This window comes from Alexandromys fortis, unplaced genomic scaffold (genome assembly GCF_014885135.2).
Source record: "Alexandromys fortis isolate MF-2015 unplaced genomic scaffold, M_Fortis_MF-2015_v1.1 scaffold_2_26212498_36691700, whole genome shotgun sequence".
In the NCBI taxonomy this organism is placed as follows: Eukaryota; Metazoa; Chordata; class Mammalia; order Rodentia; family Cricetidae; genus Alexandromys; species Alexandromys fortis.
In genome coordinates this window covers 8010180-8031207 of record NW_026067931.1, presented here as the reverse complement: position 1 = coordinate 8031207, position 21028 = coordinate 8010180, and positions in this window count along the sequence as shown.

Sequence of the window (21028 nt, the reverse complement as noted above, 5' to 3'; positions counted from 1 at the left end):
CATCTTTTTCAGAGGTATTTAAAAACATAAAATGCATAAATAAAATTAATATTTTCACTTTCCTAGACACCTGTCAAAATCTTGACATGTTCATGCCCTATAATTTGCATTATATATTCAAAGTGAGTTTTGCAAACAGCAGGGCTTCAGGCAGTCTGAGAGCTGCCTGTTCAATGGGCAATCTGCAAAAATGGAAGTCCTGTCAGCCACCCTTCACTGGTGTAGGAGGTAAGAGCCAGCTTCTCAGGAGCCTACCTTCCCATCTCCCATTTCTCGCACATTCAGACACAAAGTTTCATGCATATTTCTTGATTTGATTATCCACAACAGTCTGATTCAACATCTGGACATACACCCAAAATAATACAACTATAAGTTACCAGTGTTTGTCATACACTAACTTCAAAACATGTAACATAACAAGTGTGATGGATTTATTTATCTGTTGATATTGTAGAAAAAAAATGAGTTACCTAGCACTTGAATACTTTTGTTTGCAAGAGGAGATTTTAGGAGCTAACCTTGTAACCTTTCTGCTCCTAAATAAGGTTTGAAAAAGAAGGGAATGAAGGGAGCAGTTATCAAATGATAGCCAGCTGCAGTTACACTGATGGAAGTGCTGGAACTGTTGTATAACAAAACAAACACATGACACCAGTTGTTTTCACTGTTTTCAATTCACAGTGATAAACACCTGAGAAAGTTGTGCTTAGTCTGATTAACTTTTGTATTTTATACACGTGTATTAAAAGATCACAGAGTATATTTGGATAAATTTGTATCTTTTATGCATGAAGTACAAATCCATTTAAATTATAAATATACAAGATAGAAATAGAAGATTATCCTGTTTAGTTTGGTTGTGCTATTATGAGAAGGAAGGCATGAGGAAAACAAGCGGGTGTTTCCATGATCCGGCATCAGATGGTATGTTCGGCACTATCACCCAGATGCCATTCCCTATAGCTAACATGACAGATGCAGTAGAGCCTGGGAAATACACAATACCCATGTGTTCAGGAAAGGGAGAAGGCACAGACTCAGTGAGCAGCAAGCTGGGGTCATCCTCATGGATTCCTGGAAATTTCCTTAGTGCCCAAGTTTCTTGCTAGTGCTATAAATGGTTCCCTCAAACATGATATCTCTTTCCTTGCTCTCTCCCTCTCTGTCCTTCTCCCATCTTGAGGATCCCATGTCTTCATGTGTTCCTGCCTCTCCCCTTCTCCGCTCCACCCCTTCAGAATTTCTGAACAGGTGTGCATGCATTTGTTCAGCAGAGGTACCTTATTCACTACCTTCAATAACCCAGATACTGTTCTTCTCTGTGGAGATAAAGGTGTAAGATAGAACCTTGACTTTCAAGACTTACATGTGTGGAAGAGGCAAAGTGAAAACCAGAAACTTTTATTAGTTCATTGAGAAACCTGTGAAGGTATAGTTGTAGGAGTGATTGTATCCTCTAAATGTTTTCAAGCAAGACCAATTTATATGCATCTAGAAATAGGAGCCTCAACCGGAAGAGGATGGAGTTTGAGGAAGCTTTAAACCCACATCCTCATACATAGAAAAGTACGTATGCCAACAAATGGGCATGGCAAAGTACAGATTAAATAGAAACAGGAAGTTATCAGAGGTGTACAGGAAATAGTGGTTTTAAAAATGGAGGCAGAAGTGAGGGGAAGGCAGCTATGAGCAACCATTCAAACCCCAAGGTTGAATGGCACAGTAAGTCTGCGTGAGCATCAGTTGTAAAGTAGATGCTTTGAGTGTCTTCTTCTGCAGTTCATAACGTACTCTTTCTCACTATTCTGTGTCATTATTTATGCACTGTTTTTGGTTTTAGAAATGTAAAAATGTGAAAACCTAGCTAGGTAGACTTTCAGAAACTTGTGTAGAAATACCAGAAGGCAAAGTTTTGCCTTTTGTTTAAAAGCAAATAGTCACAATCATTGAAATATTTTAAAAGGTTTTATTTTTTTCAATTATATATATACATATGTGTGTGTATTAGTTTGTGCACATGTGAGCAGTACCAACAGGGACTAAAAATGGCATTAGATTATTTGCAGATGGAATTACAGGCAGTTGTGTGTGAGCTACCTGGTATCAATTCTGGGAACTGAATTCAGGTCCTTCACAGAAACAGTGGACACTCCTTGCTAAGCCATCTCTCCAGACACCCAAATTTAAGATTTGTGATATAATATAGTGTAATACATATGATATATTTTAGTATAGACTACCTATAATAAAATATAAGAGGAAAGAAATGAAAAATGGTTTACTAAACAGAAATCAGAATTTAATGATTTGGAAAATTCTCAGCCTGTACATGTTACAAAAGATGAGAAAGTTGGTTCTGAAAAGGACATGAAGATAAACAGTCTCACCATAAAGAGATTGACCATGAATGTAATCCATTTTAGAAAAAAATCAAGAATAATAGATTAGATTATAGCAGCAGAAATCCTACCAGATTAAACTAAATAGGACATAGGTAAAATAAAATGAAGGCTTTCAAACTCCCAGGACTCTAAGATGGGAGAGCAAACCTGTATGACCAAATGGCTATACACAGGTCTTTTCCTCTAGAGATGGGAAGAAATGGTTGCAGCTGAGGTCAGAGGTCAGCACATCTTCTTTGCTGTTGAGCCCTAAGTTTACAGACCTGGGAAAATAAACTGTCTCTGCCATTGTCTTGAAGGTCAGTGCCAACTCCTTTGTTGGGCACCTCATGAATTATTTGGCATCACAGGAAAAGGTTGCCCATTTGGGTGAGATGGAGGTACAGCTCAGGGAAATTGGTACAGGGTATTGCTACCTTCCTGGAACAGAGCATAAAGTCAATGAGATTTGGATTCTTGTCCCTTAAGAGGACTAGTGGGCTTTCCTTGCTGAGTTCTAGACTTGTTTGAGGTCAGTTAAGACTTCTTTTCTTGCCCAGGTCTCCAGTTGGAAATATTAACATTATTCCTATGACTGCGATGACATTGTATTGGGGGGACACATTACACAAATCACTTCGAGGATCACAGCTGATGAATTACTCCTTCTAGCTTACTTTATCTGTCATAAATGACATGTAAATGAGACGTTGGGTAATTGATGGATACTGGTATGGACTAACAGTTGGGACAGTTTTGTAAACTGCATATATTTTACATGACAGAAGGACATATTATATTTTCCCAAATCCATACATTAAAATCCTATCCACCAATATCACTGTAGTCCAAATGGGCCTTTGTGTAGGTCCAAATGACCCTCTGCAAAGAGCTTGACTTCTCTGAGTTTTCAATTCATTGTCAGCTAAATGATTTAGCAATGTGTCCTGCCATTTTTAGAGTTATCTGAATGCCTTAAATCAGGGTTTTGTTTTGTTTTTAATGTATGTTTAAGACAGGAGTATCATCATCACTATTATCTTTTATTCATTATTAATTTCTATTATTCTAAACTTTGACTCAAGGTTGAAAAGCATGACAATGAGACCCCTGTCTTTATAATTTATTTACAAATTTCTGTATATAAATATTTGTTATAACTACTGATAATAAAGATCTGAATATTTAGTTGTAATCAATGGCATTCTTTACAGTTTTATAATGATTCGAATTTGTATTTGAAAACTTGTGTTATTAATTGTAGAAGCTTACATGTACAAGAGACTGAACCATAAAAGAAATGTTCAAGACTTAACATGTTAATGTTATATTAATCTCAGTCTTGTAGAAATTTTGCTTTTCTTTGTGTATGGCTTTAGAATAGAATATTCATTTGTAATATGATGTAGTTTTAGTATCTTTTAATTGGTTCCTGGGATATAGTATGATGTTTTCCTGCTAAATACAACTCCTCCTTTTTTATATAATAGTAGCATCTGTGTATGTACCTATGAGCGTATATGTGCATGCATGTGTGATATTTATGTATATTTTTAACTGAAATTTATTTCAGCAGCATGATTTGTACTAAGGACTAAATATTCCAATTTTCTCGTAAGATGATTTATAAAGTATTTAGAAAAGCTAAATGGTAAGAACTTTCTTTTAAAATACTTGACACTTGAATTCAGCTTTAAAATTTTGAAAAGGTGAATTATAGTTAATCCCAGTGGAATTCCTGAATATACATTTGTTAGACAAATTTGTTTGTTTGCAATTGCATTTTACTTTTCCATATGTATATGGGTAGATCCTTCAAAGCTTTTATCTTTACTCACAGTGGCTTCATACATGAAAATACTAAAAATTTAAATCTTCCCATTTTCATACAGCAGTTTTAAAGCAATCTTTAGTTCTGCTGTGTGTCAAGGTTTATCAGATTGCCCTAACCTGCATTGCTGCTCCCTTACTTCCACATTCAAGGCTTTTTACTGTGCCTTAGCTAATGAGATAGTCCAAAATGGAGTAAGAAATGTAAATAGGGTATGTAGTAGGTTACTATACCAGGAAGCCATTTCAGGCCAGGATAATTTACCACTTCAGTATTTGAGATGGTTAGTCAGGTCCTTTTACCAGTGCTGGGCTCTCTGTCTGAATGAAGTCACAACATTGTTGAAAACTATAGGGACAATTTAAAAATTAAAACACTTCATCACATATAACATGCTAATCTCTTCTTCAATGTCACTTCCTGAAAATATCTCAAGAATTTTTATATTACAGATGTATACGTACCTTATTTGTGTTTTCGTATCTATTTTAAAATAAAGTTAAAGATTACTATTGATGATTATCCTTCTTTTAGAGAAATTATAAAGCAATGTGGTATTTCTATTTCTTTAGCAACATCAAAACCAATATCCAAACTTAATTCCGAGAAAACAGAACTTGCTACTTTTAATAGACAGCGTTGTTATCATGATGGATTTATTCAGCAGACAATAACTGTATTACCAAAGTGATCTAAATTAATCTGAAATTGAATCATCACTTGTACAAGCATATGGAAAACTGAAGCAATTTTAGATTAAGATATACAAATAGTCTTTTAACTTTAAAATGAATTCAAAATAAATTGAACTGTTATTTCACACTTTTATTGTTTCTTATTTCTTAGTACTTTGTTATAATGTACAAAGTTATAAGAAGCTTATTAAAAGTGTGAAAGTGCATACTGGCAAGCTAAATATAAATGAATAAAAGATATCTGAGTTTAAGTGATTTAACTTATCCTCGATCTTTTAAAAGGGAATGCTTCATTTTTATCATATTCAACAAGAAATTGTTTACAGCCTGTGGCAGAAGGGTGAAGACTTAAGCCCTTGACATTAAACCTATTAGTCTACTTGTCTGTCAAAGTCAATTAGAGAAGGGTCAAAAAGTAGACATTTATTTGAGTAGCTCTCCTAGCTCACATTAGTCATTTACAGGCTCTTCCTAAAAGACTTATTAGCTCGTCTATTTGCAAGCGATGGCCACTGCTGGGGCATGCAGCCTTTGGGTTCTGGTTTGCTGAAGAATGGTGTTTGTTCTCTTTACAGGCAGGAATAATGATCAGCGGAAGCAGTGTAATGGTAGTTAAATTTATGTGCCAGCCAAAATTATTCAAAGAATAATAAAATAAGCTTTAATTACCAAGTACAACAATTTAATAAGATTTGGTATTTTCAGATAATTGATTCTGAGCTTATCCCCGTGTCTGTTCATTATGTAATGAAAAACTATTACATTCCTATATGTTTCCATCCACAGCCCCTGTACCAACATAAAATATCATTTAATCCTCACAATTTTATTGATGTTTAGTGGTAAACGTATCCTTTACCCTTTTCCGAATTCTGTCCCATATGAAATATCCTATATTGGTTTTTCTTGGTTCTATCTCACCAAGGTCTAAAATGGGGTATAATAAAAAATGATAATTATCAACAAGTATGTTTAGAAATGACTGTTGGTGAACTAATATAAGAATTCTCCATATGTGGAAGGTAGTTTAGGGAGTCAGGATCATAGAGATAGTTGGTTCCTGAAAACATTAAACTATGAGGAGTTTTGAGTTCATAAGTCATATAATTCTGTGTATGAAGGTAATAACACGTCAAGAACCATGTTTTAGAAATCTCCTCTGGCAGAGTATGGAAAAATAGGTAGTAAAGAAGGAACTAAAAATAAAAACACTATGTGGCAGAGTATTATAGTCTTAATGACTGTTAGGATCTAAAACAAAGAGGAAGGAATGAAAATCAAGAGGGTATCACAGAACTGATAAGTAGCTGAATGATAAGTTGATAATACTTTGAGCATAGTTATTGAGCAAGTTGTCAAAAGAGACTGGACTGAACCCTGTTCTTATTGTTGTTGTTCCATGTTGGAATCAAATCCAGGGCTTCTATACATACTGGTAAAGTTCTCTGACATTGAGCTTAATCTGCAGTCCTGAAAGCAGCGATCTTCACTGCCAGTGTGGTCATTTAGGAAGAAGGACAGGGTTAGCTAGAGAAAGGTTCTCAGTATAGGACTAATAGACAATCTGGAGGAGCTCTTCTGGAACTCAGGAAGTTCTAAATAGAATTAAAATGTACAGATCTGTATTGTATGGAGCGGGATGACTCTAGGATTTAATAAGATTTCTGTGTGCCATACTTAGCATGATGTCAGTAGTAGACGTAGCGCCCTGTAATGATATCTGATATTACTGTAATAAAATGGATACTAGGAAAGGGTGGGTTAGACTAGGATGGAAAAATGTTTCCATGTTTAATGAGATGCACAAGAAATGGAAAGAGGAATCAGACATCCAGAATGCTACTCATGATAATGAAACCAAAAAAACTGTATTGTATCAGGAACTAAAGGGGGTATCCACTAGACTAAGGGCAAAGAGAATCGTATTTGTCTTGAAATTTCTTTCTCTCTTTCCTCATAAAATTAGAGCTGTCCCTTTACTCTATTTTAAAACAGCCATTTGAATTGTATTTGCATCATTTGTACATATTACTAAACAGAAAGATAGGGTGTATTTGAAATTAATGACCAGTACTGTACTTGATAATGGGATGAACTCAAGCTCTGCTTCTTTAAACCAATCTTGGAATCTAACAAATAGAAAAACCATGTTATCCTGTGTCATGCTTCTAATGGCACATATGAACTATAGGGGCACCGACAGATCAGGAAGTCTTTAAACAGAGAAGTGTAAAGAATAGTCCCAGAGCAGAACAGTATCTTTTCTGGAGGAGTCAGGCCAGCTGGCCTGTCCACAGAATGCAAGTCTCTCTAATGGTAGGAGGAACTCAATAGCATATTGAATAGATTTTATCTGCCGAGATAGAGATGGCGGAGATGCTCTTGTTGGCACTGTAAAATAATTCCTAGACAGCAGAGAGACACCGAGCTGTCTTCGGAGAATAGAGAAATACGTGCAAATTAAGCAAGCCATGGTTATTCACTCTTTATATTAGCGTCTCTACAATCTATAAATGCTGTGTAGGGTTTTCACATTCTCAAAACTGTCATTTAATACAAAATGATGTTGTTACACATTTGAGAGTCAATTTACAAACTTACTGAAAAAGGATCTGACATCCATACAATAGAGTGTATATCTAGGGACATTGTGGCGGTTTATTTGCCACTGTGAGTTTAATCTGAGTCACCAGATATCTAATTTATCATGAAAAATGAAATTCCAGGAAGTTTTTTTTTCCCCTTCCTAGGCAGTTTTATTGAACAATCTGGATTCTTCTGCTAGAGCAAATCGCTCATGTGGAAAATATTTAATTGCTTGCATTTCTATGACAGGAGTGTCCTGAATCTAAAATAACCCATGAAGAAAAACAGCACTGGAATAGTCAAGGAATATCTTCTCAAAGGTTACTGACCAATCCTAAAGGCTTTGGGCCACTGTTCATGATGAGTCTTTGTAGGAAAGTAATGGCTAGGGGTCTGTCCTAAATCTACACTCTAGTCCTGAATTTGTCAACAATTAACTGCAGAAATGTAAATTTACACTCTTCATTCTAATTTCCCTTTATATCATGCTCACTTTTCCCCTCCCTCATCCTCCTCCCACTCTGCCTTCCTTCCACTCTACCTCCCTCACCCCTCCCTTCCTCTTTCCTTTCCTTATTTCTGAAGTATACATCCTATTACTTCATTTTAAAATTTACTAACATACAAAGATAAAATATTTCAATTGCTCCTGTGTGGTTTAGCAAAAGATGGTGTGGGGGTCAGTCATGTGATTCAGGTTACTAATCACAAACATTCTTTTCTCTGTCCAAAATAAGACCACTTAATATCACCTAGGCAATGCCATTCTGGGTCCACTTGGAGATAAAGTGTATCAAACACAATGATTACATAGCTGCCTTAAAGTATTAACATATTGGATCACTATTTACTGAGTCTTCCTCTCTGTAACACATAGTACTAGGGAGACCTATGGAAATAAATGCCAGGAGAAATGGGAATGAGGAGGAACACACACATGATCTTCTCTGAGCTTCTCAAGAAAGACTTTGAGGGCTAGGATCTGAGTCCAATCCTGAGGCATAAGTAGGCTCCAGCGGGGAAGGATGTGGCAGAGAGGCTGCCTAGGAAGTGAATGAACATGTTCCTTGAAGCAAGCAGTTCATGCCCTTGGGAAAAGCAAGTTATCTGAGTACTTGGATATGTTAGGTTATGAAGAAGACAGTTAGAGGAACCCACAAGTTGAAGCATAGATTTCAGGAAAAGTAATTTCAAAGGTTTGTGGATTTATCGTAAAACATGAGAAGGCCTCAGGCAGGTACAGCTCGAACACATTTCTATTTATGATAATAAATTTAAAATAAAAAGATCCCTGTATGGTGTTATGGAAAATAGGTTTATGTCACTTGTTCATCAGTTAGTTTATTTCAAACAAGGGGATCTTATATTTCAAATTTGAGTCTTTGTGTATGTGTTATTTATATTCTGAACCTGTGGTCCCACAAGCTGTAAAAGCATAAATATAAGCCATTGATAAGGTATGAACCTTTAGTCGAATGTGTAGAGTTATCATAAAATCACTAGATTTCTATCCTTCATAGTTACTAAGGTCTCTAGGGGTCACACACAGGGACAGCAATCATCTGTTCATTTATTTAATGAAGCCTCCTTGATTTTTTCTCTATTATTTATACGCATGCAATTCAGACTCGGAGACTGGACACTTCACTGAAGGTCTGTAGGTTTCTTTGGAGCCAATGAGTCCTTGACATTTTCTTGGGTAATTGTTATTTGTTGACATCATTAGTCATCTCCATTCAGAGTATGGAGTCCTCCACCTACTCTTTTCTCCTCATAAGACTTAAACTTTTCAACCTGGCTTGACTATTTTTCTCCCTTTGTGTTTCTTCCTGCATTTTCTGATACTCTAATTTTTATGCCTATTAACATAACTTCAAATCTGGGAAGCAGTCAGAATTTCAGAAAACAAAAGCCAGAAAGAATCTAACACTATCTGAATGATTTTCCAAGTGACTGATAGTCCCATGCATCATGCATATCTTCTGAGCTTAAAGGGGTGGGCTAACCATCTCACTTATGTTGGACTTAAATTCAGGTGAGGAAAAGCATATACAAACATTAGCAAAGTTATCTTAAAGTATCAACGTGGCTTTCCCCCTTTGCTCTCGGGGACTGCTTTGTTGAATAGCCAAATTCACAAACTTTCTCAATATTCGGTGATTGCTTGTTTGTTAAGACCATAGGATGATAGACAAGAAAACTATGGCACTTGATGAATGTTGTGAGAGACTGCTAATTCATTCCTTACCACCAGGAAATAACCATACAGAAACTGTATTGATGAAATCACTGCTTGGCTCTAGCTTCTTATTGGCTAACACGTGCATCTTAATTTAACCCATTTCTATTAATCTGTGTATAGCCATGTGGCTGTGCCTACCAGCAAGGTTCTGGCTCCTCTGTTCACAGCAGCAGCTACACGGCATCTCCTGACTCTGCCTTCTTTCTCCCACCATTCAGTTTTGTTTGCCCACCTCCCTCTATTCTTCCCTGCACAGGACCAAGACAGTTTTGCTATTAACCAAGTTCTTCCTATCCCTTATCTTACAGAATCCTCACAGCATTCCTACATGGCAATGGCTTCGTTCCTTATATTTTAGTTTAGAAACCAAATTGAGAGGACTAAAATATCTCCAGAATACTAAACACCTGACTCTAAAACCCACCATTTTTATTGTTCTCAGATGATTTTTTTTTGCCTGATAAGTGGATATTATATAGATGAGTGGGGTTAATTCGATATATTTTCTCAGTGTATTTTATGAGAATTGCCAGAATTCATTGACAGAATCTTTGGTCTTATTCTTTTATCTGTTTTGTATTCGTGTTGCACTCATAAAAGTAGAAAACCCTGGAAGAAAAATTAAAGGTCTGTTTATTTATTATTAATAGCAGATAGAAAAATCTTTATCTGTGGATAGAATGACGTGAACAAATTTGTAAAACGTTCACTTTTTTAAATTTTAAAAATGTATTCCTTTTATCTTTACATAGCAATATCAGACAGTAATTGTTACTGTCATTCCTTATAAGGTGAGCTCGGAATGTAAACTGTTCTTTTAATAAATTTAAATCTATTTTGAAAGGTGGGTTAATGCGAGTTGAAAAACATGGGGATAGATCGTAAAATGCAATATGTGCTTCTCGAAACAATAAGAGTTGCTAGAGAAAGACTATCTGGAGTGCTAGAGGGTAGTCTAGTTTTGGGAGACAGTATGAGAAGACTTCTCAGTGCAGATGACAGTCTAACCCGTTCCGTGTAGGGGCATACCAAGGACAAATGCAAGGGGTGGCCTATTGCAGCATTAATAGAAAACAAGAATACAGTTCAGGTAAAAGGTGAAATTTTGCTGAATTTGCAGCAAGGATACTCAATTGCCCAGACCAATTTGTTAGCAGATCATGTAATAGATTATCAAGTATAGAGTCAGGCTTAGTAACTTTTGCCTAATGTACACGTAGATGTCAGCTACACTGGAAAAGCCAGTGCATATGCTGGTGTTCCAATACTTAGGCTAGCACTAGATAAAAAACAAATATCCATATTATTGTAGCAGGGATAGAGAATTCTATGGTATTCCATTTTGATGATGATGTTTCCTCCAAATTGTTTGAAGGTGAAATCTCTTTTCATTATGCCTATCTAAGGACTGTTCTCCTACTTTAGACATTGTACTAAGCCCTGTATTCATAATTATGCTGTTTTAATGTCCCTGAAGTGAACTTCATTGTACTTATTTTGATCCATGGGCCAAATAATTTTATTTAAAGCTAAACAAATTGAAGGCCAGCTTCTCCAGAGGATGTCACCTTTTCAAGGTTTTTTTTTTTTGTGTGTGTGTGTGTTCCTTGCTTAGGGATAAGACTACTTCCTGTAGCTATTTGCTCAAGGTCTCCGGCTGATGTAACACAGTGTGGAAACAATGGCTGTTGTGGTTTCGAGCTGTGCTCAAAGGAGCAGAGCCACCAAAAACTCCTGCTGCATAAAACTCGTCTTGTCATCTACTGCGAACTTTGCAATGATTGTGTTTAGAAAGCTCAGAGCTTCTCAGATCTGAATTGCTGGAGACACATACAGAAATCTCCTAAGCTTTATTACAGTTAATGATTCTGTACAGCAAAAGATACATATTAAAATCATCCTAGAGAAGTGACCCAAGGGGCCCAGTCTCTAAGGGTTCTAAGACTGAATTTCTGGCTACCTTTCCAGTGAAGCCTTGGCCACCACTAGTTTTTCTTAGCAATTCTCCATCACAGAGTCCACATGGAGTATTGTCAACTGAAAATGCTTGCCAGGACACTGGTGCTCAGAATATTTGGTGAGATTTGGCCACATAGACCTGGTTGACTGTGGAAGTGGCTGACCATTAGGAATTAGCTCTTTGCAGATCAAGCTGATATTATGTGTTCATGATAAATCACATTGATAAACTATTTCCTGGCCCCAAATCAGGAGGGACACACAGAGAATTTTATGAGGAACAAAATTCCATGCACTTAGAGATTACCTGTTAGGGACAAAAATAAAAGCAAAACCTCCTTAGTTAGTTTATTTTACTTTCAATTTTATACAATTGTATATAGTTCTAGGTACATTGCAATATTTTAATATACTTATACTATAAGGTAATTAAAATAAACTAGTAACAAATACATCATCTTATATAAATTTTGTGGCTAGAACACTTAAAATATATCTTTGGAAATGTTTGAAATATAAGAAAATAATAAGACTGAAATGAAAGGGATCGGATAGAGTAGTCCCAAAGAATGATATCTAGAAAGATAGCAGTGCTAAATAGGTGAAAAGTTAAATTTCTAAACACACACACACACACCACAAAAGTTGATATGTGTCTCTGCTAATTCACAAATTATGTAAGCAATTTAAAATATGGCATACATCTACAACCATGGTAGCACCTAAAAGTTGAATTACTTATTAGATATTTTCCCTCCAAGATTTTAGACACTTAAAAAGATGTTTATACATTTTTTAAGCCATAACAATTTTTAAGCCCAATCTTGATTTAAAAAAAAAAAAGTGAGCATATCTCCCCTCGTCTGAATACACGTCTTTTTAAAGCACAGGCTATGGAGTTAGGTTACTAAAGATAGAATTACCTATCAGATTGCAAAGTAAACCGTTTGTTTTTCAATCTGATAGAACATTCATGGGGCAGAGAAGATAGCTTGCGTACAGACTGTGATGTAAAGTTGATGAACGTTGGGAAGGCAGAAGGGGCAAGAAAGCGTATCTGAGCTGACTACGCAGACATCTTCCAGGTGGGCTTTAATGACCAGTTTTTCCCTGCTAGTCCTGCTTCCTTAGGAATCATAAGTTTGTAGTTCCTGAGTGAGAAGCCTCTTTTGAATGCAGTTTGCATTCGGTTGTCCCTAGTGTCTTGTCCTGTCCTGGTGTCTGCCAGGCACTCCATTCTTTTTTTTTTCTTTTCCATTCGGTAAACACTCTTGTAATATGCCAAGCCAAGTCCCCAACAGATGTCCCTCTTTTTTACATCTATGCAAAGTATTTTTGGCTAATCAGCTTTTAGTGGTCCACAGGGGCTAAAGGATTTTTTTCCCTTGTATTTTTCCACAGCCTCCGAGCATAAATGTTTTTTTTTTTTTTTCCTGTGAGGAAATCCAGATTAGTAATCAAAAAAGTAATCCAGCTTCCAAAACAAAGGAGCCAGCACAACCTGGCTTTAAAAGCCATTTGTGAGTTCTAAAAAGGATCCACACAGTGTTCGGGCTGGTTGAGTACTGCATTAGGACCAGGTCTTGGGGAGCTTTCCTGGGAACTGAGCAAAACTAGGGGACTGTTGGTGTTGTCTACCCTGCAGAATAAAGGATGGCTGGTGCGAAGTCAAGAGTCAACAAGAAGCTAATCTTTAATAAAAGATTTTCTTGTGTCATTGCTATCTCTATTGAAAGGTGCCAGGTCCCCATCTGTGACTATTTTTTAGAGAATGTCACTGTGGTCATTGATGCATTTGACTCACGAGATTGGAAGAGACTGCCTGTCCTTTTCTCTGAACCAGTTTTCTATGGTTACTGTTGTAAATTATCACACGTTATTTGTCTTAAAGCAGCATGTGATTATTGTCTTAGACATCTGGACATTCAAAACCAATAATCAGGGTTCCTTGAGCTGAAAACAAAATGTCACCAGGACTGATCCCTTTCGAGGGACTTTGTGGGGAGAACCAGTCTCTTTGCTTCTCACTTTGTACTACAGTATTGCTACATATTCGACCCCTGACTTATTCTGCCCTTTGCAGCCAACCCAGCTGCCTGCCTTGGTGCTGCAATCCTTAGCAATTGGAATATTCCTTTATCTTTTTTCTATAAAAAGATTCCTAATTGTATTTAAGGTCCACTTGGTTAGGACAAAATAGTTGCATTCAAGACCCAAGCTCAGTCACATCTGCAATGTCCACAGGCCTGGATATCAATAAATATAAACTGCAGATACTGGAAGCTTTTGCTTTCCTTGTAGCAAAAGCTAATGATACAAGTAAGAAAATATATACTTTTTATAAACATAAGGTCATAAACCAGTAAATGTTCTCTTGTTCACTCATTCACATATTCATCTATTCCCGGCCTTATTTGCTATATTAGCCCCAAACTTACCTGGAAATAAGAAACAGAGATGATTTAAATTTAGCTGTGTTATACTAAAAGGTATTCAGCAACTTTGTTGCCTGTGACTTAACCACTTATTTTCTTTAAGTGTGAGCATCTTTTGGCCAAAGTGTATCTTTCACTTTCTTGAAGAACTTACTGTCTCTTGTCATCATGAAAGCTATGTGCAATTTAGTCTCCTACATAAAAGAAATTGAATCATTTCTATGTAATCTAGACCTTTCCAAATTTATCAGTCAGTTTAGAAAATATTGTGTTGCATTTGTATTTACAAATAATCAATTTTTATTCCTCTTTATGAGTGACACAAAATACATTTAACAAAGTTAATTAAAGATTTTTTTTTTCCTTTTCCAGTAATTGGAATCGGAAACTGGCTTACCAGTAGGAGTCAAAGCAGGAAACAGATGTTTACACTAGGGAGCTAAAAACAGTTATTAACAGAAATATATGTGGATACATCTGGGAAGGATACAGGGAAATAACAACAAATAATGCAATAATCCATGACCTGGGCCACACGGTGGTGGTGCAAACCTTTAATCCCAACACTCGGGAGGCAAAGGCAGGTGAATGCCTGTGAGTTTGAGACCAGCCTGATCTACAAGGGCTAGTTTCAGGGCAGCTAGGACTGTTACACAGAGAAACCCTATCTCAGAAAACCAAAAAGAAAGAAAAGACAAGAAAAGAAAAACATAATCCATGACCTGTACAAGAAGAGATTTTACTAAGCCAAGGGCCTAAAAAAGAGGAGAGAGCAATTACAGGAGGTTGGGAATGACAATAGAAGGAAACACCTACAGGAGATAGTCGATTTGAACGCTTCAAGGTGAAAATTTTCTATGACTAAGTACTCCTCCTTGCTCCTTTTCTCTTACATCTCCTGGTGTTTTATAGTGGGTTGATCCAGTGTAAACCCAGAGGTAAGAAAACTCTTTAATACAGACAGGCCCAAACTCCATGCAGCACCACGACACACACGTTGGATAGGAAGGAAGGATGGGCTCATGACTGCGAAGGAGCAAATGGAAAGCTTATCACAGCAGCTAAAATCCCGATGATTTTGAAACTGAAGGTTTAGTTCCTCAGTCCCTTTATCCCTTCTCTGTTGGCTCATATTTTCCTCTGCTTGCTGTTCCATTCTCTTCTGTTTCACAGTTCTGAGAGGCAGAAAAATAGTACCTCTTCTCATTTTGTCGGGATGTTTAAGTAGGGCGGGAGGGATGGCTCAGCTCTTTAGAGTGCCCACTCTCTCCGAGGACCCCAGTGGATTGTTCCAGAACCTGTCAGGCTGCTCACAATCACCTGTAACTCTAGCGTCTGGGATTCGCATGCCTTCTTTTGACCTCTTGATATCTGCAACCACCTGTTCTCATATATACATAGCCACACACACACACACACACACACACACACACGTTAAAAAAATTCAAAGTAGAGAAAAATCAGACTACAAACTACAGCGAGAAAGACCCCAAGAGGGAGACATGGATAGCCCAGAGAAGGGCAATTAGATGAAATATCCTGGGTAGAAGTAGTTTAACCTAAGAGGTTCCTTGGGCTGCTCTAAGCCTGTGAAACTCTTGAGTCTTCTAGATGATAATGTAACGTGATACAGAGGATGTGACATCCGAAGGAGGGATGGACGGACTCACCAGTAATGCTCGCATGTTTACAGGTGAAGTGCAAATGGATAAGTCAATGTGTTTCTGTGTCAGTTTTTCCAGTTTATTTCTAAAATGTTCATATAGGAAATGTCTTAAGATAGCTTAATTTTTAATGGCCTATATTTGAGTAAATATGTTTTGAGATCTATTATGATTCCATTTTTGATCTTTGATGAACATATTTCCAGCGAGTACAGTAAAGGTATATATGCTGCTGTATTGCCTTACTTTTCATATAATATTCACTTATGATCTCCATGAGCATCTTTAAAAAGTGCCTTATCTATATTTTACAGACTTGGATATAATAGATAAAACAAAACTGAAAGCTGTCAATATTTAGTACTTGATTAGATATTCAAGTAAGGATTTTTTTGATCTTGGCTAAATATGCACATATAAAATATTCAAGAACTAGCTATGTGACTGTGTGCATGTAAATATGGTAAACTACTGGGTCATATATCTTAAAAATTTTACTAAGATTTAATTCCTATTGGTTAACTAGATTCCCTGACTCATTAGCACACAGAAAGCATTTGTTAGTAGGAGCGTTTTAAGGGGGAATTTGCACATATGTGCATTTCTGTATAATTAAACACTATATGGTAGGGAAGATGGTGTTATATTTCAACTACACAATTCAATTATCTCATATATTTGAGTCTTTCTTTATAAATAAAAATTAAGTCCCAGTGAAAAAGACATGGATTTTTCTTTTTTTGGAAAATGATGTGAGAAATAAATAAAAATTATTATAAGTAGAACTTGAGATGTATTCATAAGAAATCAGAACTTCTGAACTTAGAAACCTATTATACATTATACTAGCACATTGTAAATGTACAACCATATTATGGAATCCTTTCTAATTGATAGCACACTTAATCTGATACTTCACAAAAATGTATTCTGACCTTCAGAGGTAGTCAGTTGTTATTAAAATAGAAAACTATGACAATAAAGGACAAAAATAAAGATTCAGCTAATAAATGATAGGAAATTTAATGTATGTTTATTAACTACATAAAATACAGAGATACACTCTGATTTAATTAAAGTGAGAAAAAATAATAAATTTTACATTGTAAGTTGGTATTGCATATGCAAAATATATGTTTAGCAAAAGATGGTGAGAGAACAAGCCATGCTAGTTTTAGAGGTTATCTTTGTTTGGCAGAGCTAAGTTGCCTTTTTCCCTTATAGAAACATTTTTAGAACTACTTGTAGTAATCTGAGGCCACATTTATTAAGAAAACATTTAACTATGAAACACACACACACATATATATATCTTTGATTCTTATATATTTTTATAGTTATTTAGTTATTTGCAGTACACTACTAGATACAAGAATTTTCATGCCTTTTCAGCTTTGTGCGAAATGATTTCTGAGTCTGGTTGCTTTGAACAAATGACTCACAGGCCTGGTTATTTTAAGACTGACTGCAGAGCCTGGTGTGCCACTGACCCAGGACTTTATCACCAAGCAACTTTACTCATGCACAACAACTCAGAGCAGATGGCATGACACATTTTATATTGTGTTTCTTAGAAATGAGTCAATTTAAAGAGAGGCTGTAATGTTAGACCCTGGGATTGGTCTATGGATTTACTAGTTGACCCAGGATATATAGTAGGTGGTAAGAGATGTGGTCCACGATGAGTGTCATCAGTATAATACAGATTCATGCTTATGGTCTCAAGTGTGACTGTATGATGGGTTAAGTTAATGTAAACTCATTAGCACATCAACCTCACCTCATTGATAATGGAAATAGTTCTGCCAGTGCAGTTGCATGTCTGGCCATCCACTATGCCTCAGATATTTTGAGTTGTAGGAAGGTGTATCCTCAAGATACCTAAGGGAAGCCTAATGGAAGCAGAGGTGAAATCTCTTTATTGAAGCATTTGTTAAGTGCAGATTGGTTCTGGTGACTCTGTAGTTGAGTGTATTCGATTGCAATGTACTAGCTGAGGGCTGTTCATCACAGGATCTTGTGTGTCTGTTTTCTTCTCAACTTGGTCTCCTAGTGGATTCCCTTGAATGATGTGGGAGTGTCATATATCAATCTGTTGATTTCATTGGTTAAGTTATAATAAACCAACTGCTTGGCCTCAGCTTGGAACATAGATGGGAGGAGTAAACAGAATAGAATTCTGGGCGGAAGAGGAAGTGAGGTCAGACTCTGCTCTGCTTCCGGAGAGACCCGACAGCTCTGCTGGAGCAGAGACGCCATGCTCAGCTCTCCCAGGCAGCTGCAACCCACGATGGACTTAGGCTAGAATCTTCCCGGTAAGCGCACCTTGGGGTGCTTACACACACCATTAGAAATGGGCTAGTCCAGGTACGAGAATTGGCCTGTAAGGGCTAGAGTTCATGGGCCAAGCAGTTCTTTAAATGAATACAGTTTGTGTGTTGTTATTTCGGGCATGAGCTAGCCAAGCGGCCGGGGTGTTGGGGACGCAGCCCCGCCGCTCCTTATTTCAACACTTGAATATGAAATCTAGCTCATATTACTATTTTTAAATTTTGATTTTTTTAATTGTATGTTATTTTTTTTATATACTAGGCTTTTTCATTTGTTTTGACTTACCTAAATGTGAAGATGAGGAAATGGAGATGGTATGTAGAGGGAGGACCAAAAAAAAAAATAGAGAGAATGTTGATTGACATTGGTTGACATAAATTGAAATATGTTTCTAAGTGTGGTAATCAAGTTTTCTATTTTATAACAGCTTTAATCTAACTTTCAAAGCAATATATAGATGAATGGATGTATTTTACTTTTGTACCTATGCACATGTGTATGTCCTCAAAATACACAATTTCTATATCATTGTTTTTGACAATTTTCTTATAAAAAATTACCCATTTGCTATTTACTAACCACACATGTTCTTTCAATGATTAAAAAGACAACGTATTTACATGAGTGTTGGTTCTTGGAAATGATGTCAGTAAAAAGAGAAGCCGTAAGAATGGTCCTTGGGGTTGGCATGTGTGCTTATTAACTGAATCAGAATATATAGTAAATGGTAAGAGCTATCCATAATGAACATTATCAAACAGATTCATGGTCAAACCCTCAAGTGTGATTAAATGGTCTCTTGATCCTAGAGATCACCTATGATAATATGGAGTTATAAGACTATGTCTTGAAAAGAGTCATCAAGTACTGATTAAATATCTGCATCTATCTATAAGCAACCACTGCATGAAATGGGAATAATCCATTATGGAATATTTAATAATATTCCCTTATATAAATGAATCTTAGCGTTTGTATATAAATCACTATTAAATATCACCTTTTCAAATATCCCAACAAACTGTTGGCCTACAAGGCTCCGAGATGTTTCTTAACTATGGAAGAGCTCAGCCCATTGCCAGAGTCACCTGTTCTGGATGATGCCAGGATTCGGTTACTGTTCCTGGGTTGCACAAGAACCTGGCTATCAAACCATGGAAAAAGCCAGGATGCATAATTTTTCCATGATCTCAGTTTCAGTTCCTTCCTTGGATTCCTTCCTTAACTTCTCACAGTGAAGGAATATGACCTCTGTATAACAAGCTGAAATAAACGCATTCCTCCCTGGGTTGCTTCCTCCAGTCATGGCAAAGGAAACCTAAGAAAGAAGGCAAAGAAGAAACACGGTCTTTTCTAGAAGTTTTATTCAGTGATTTCAATTGATTTCTTACTGATCACATTAATTACTATTTTTGGAAGCGGGACAGGGAAATCTTATCTGGCTGAATATGCTTTGCCCATAGATGACAGGAGAAGTGGAAAGTACATAGTACATAGCCTGCTAGCCATCTCATCACAGAAATGCCTCACATTGGCCTCATTTTCTATTTTTCTCAATGTGGGGCTCATTTTTACACCATAGTTTCAGCCCAGGAAAATAAACTTGCACCGTGGTTCAATCATATTTTTTATGAACTGACCCTACCAACTTTGTGTCATTTGAAAAGTTAATGAGCACGCTTTATACAGCTTCACTCAAGTGTATGACTTAATATAAAGGAAAAGCTATCATCAAAACACAAGGAGAAAAGGCTAATCACTGCTTCTTTTCACATCCAAGATAATAGGGCTGGTTTAGTTGGTTCTTTTGTTTATTGGAAGAAACAATAATCTTTTACAATGGCTTCAGAACTGGGTCCTATAAGCAATTTCAATGCAGAGACAAGTTTTCTTTGTTCTTTGGAGACTTGTCCCTAAGTAGATGAAGAGAGAACCTGAGAATTTAAAAAAAAAAAAACAAAGGGATTGAGAACCAAGATACAACACGCTCTTCAAATATTGCACAGACAGGTGGAGACACAAAATGCAAAATTCTCCATAGTGCATATTTGTGGCAAGGTTAAAATAGCCACGTTACATGTTGGATTTTCATTATATTTTATTTCTGAGGATGTCGTTTTCCTTTTCCTCTTCCATTCACTCAGCAACGTAACTGATGAAAATCTGTGCTATAACAAGTTTGACAGGGATTAGCTGAAAGTTAACACATAATCCTACCTCATCTTCCAAAATTCTGACAATTCACTGGGAAGAACAGGGAACCTTCCTCAGTGTTGTTTTATGTGATGTTGATATCTTTTATTTAGAGGCAGAGGAAATAATTGGAATAGCAAAGCAAAGGACAACAGACACACAGAACTTACAGATATTTAAAATGAAAACCCAGGCCAAAAGACCAAAGAAATGAACAAAACCTACTATGGGATATTGTCAGTTAACCTCACAGAACTTGAGTAATTATGTGGGGGTAGAATGAATTTAAGACAATTACGAGTTAGCAAGGCTATTCTCAATTCCTTCTCCCTTTCAGTCTCTGTTCACTACTATGGACTAGAGGGTAGGACATAATAGTCATCTTGGTAAAACTGGCTGTGTACAGTATATAATGTTAGCCTTAATTAAGACATGATCTAGGCAATTAGATGTTGATCATGCTTTGTATATATACTTTCATTAAGGACGCCACAACCCTTATGTTTGTATGTAACTGCCTAGTAGTTCTCACTACCACTCAAGTGATTTACTATAAAAGACCGATGGAAAACTAATTTTTAAATGTCAATCCAGTAATCTTTAGGGCTTGTGAGTGACAGAGACAATAGTTCTCCAGGCAGAGTCGCTTCTCTGCAGAACTTGACACATGGGAATTTATTAGAAACAGATATGAATATATCCCTGATT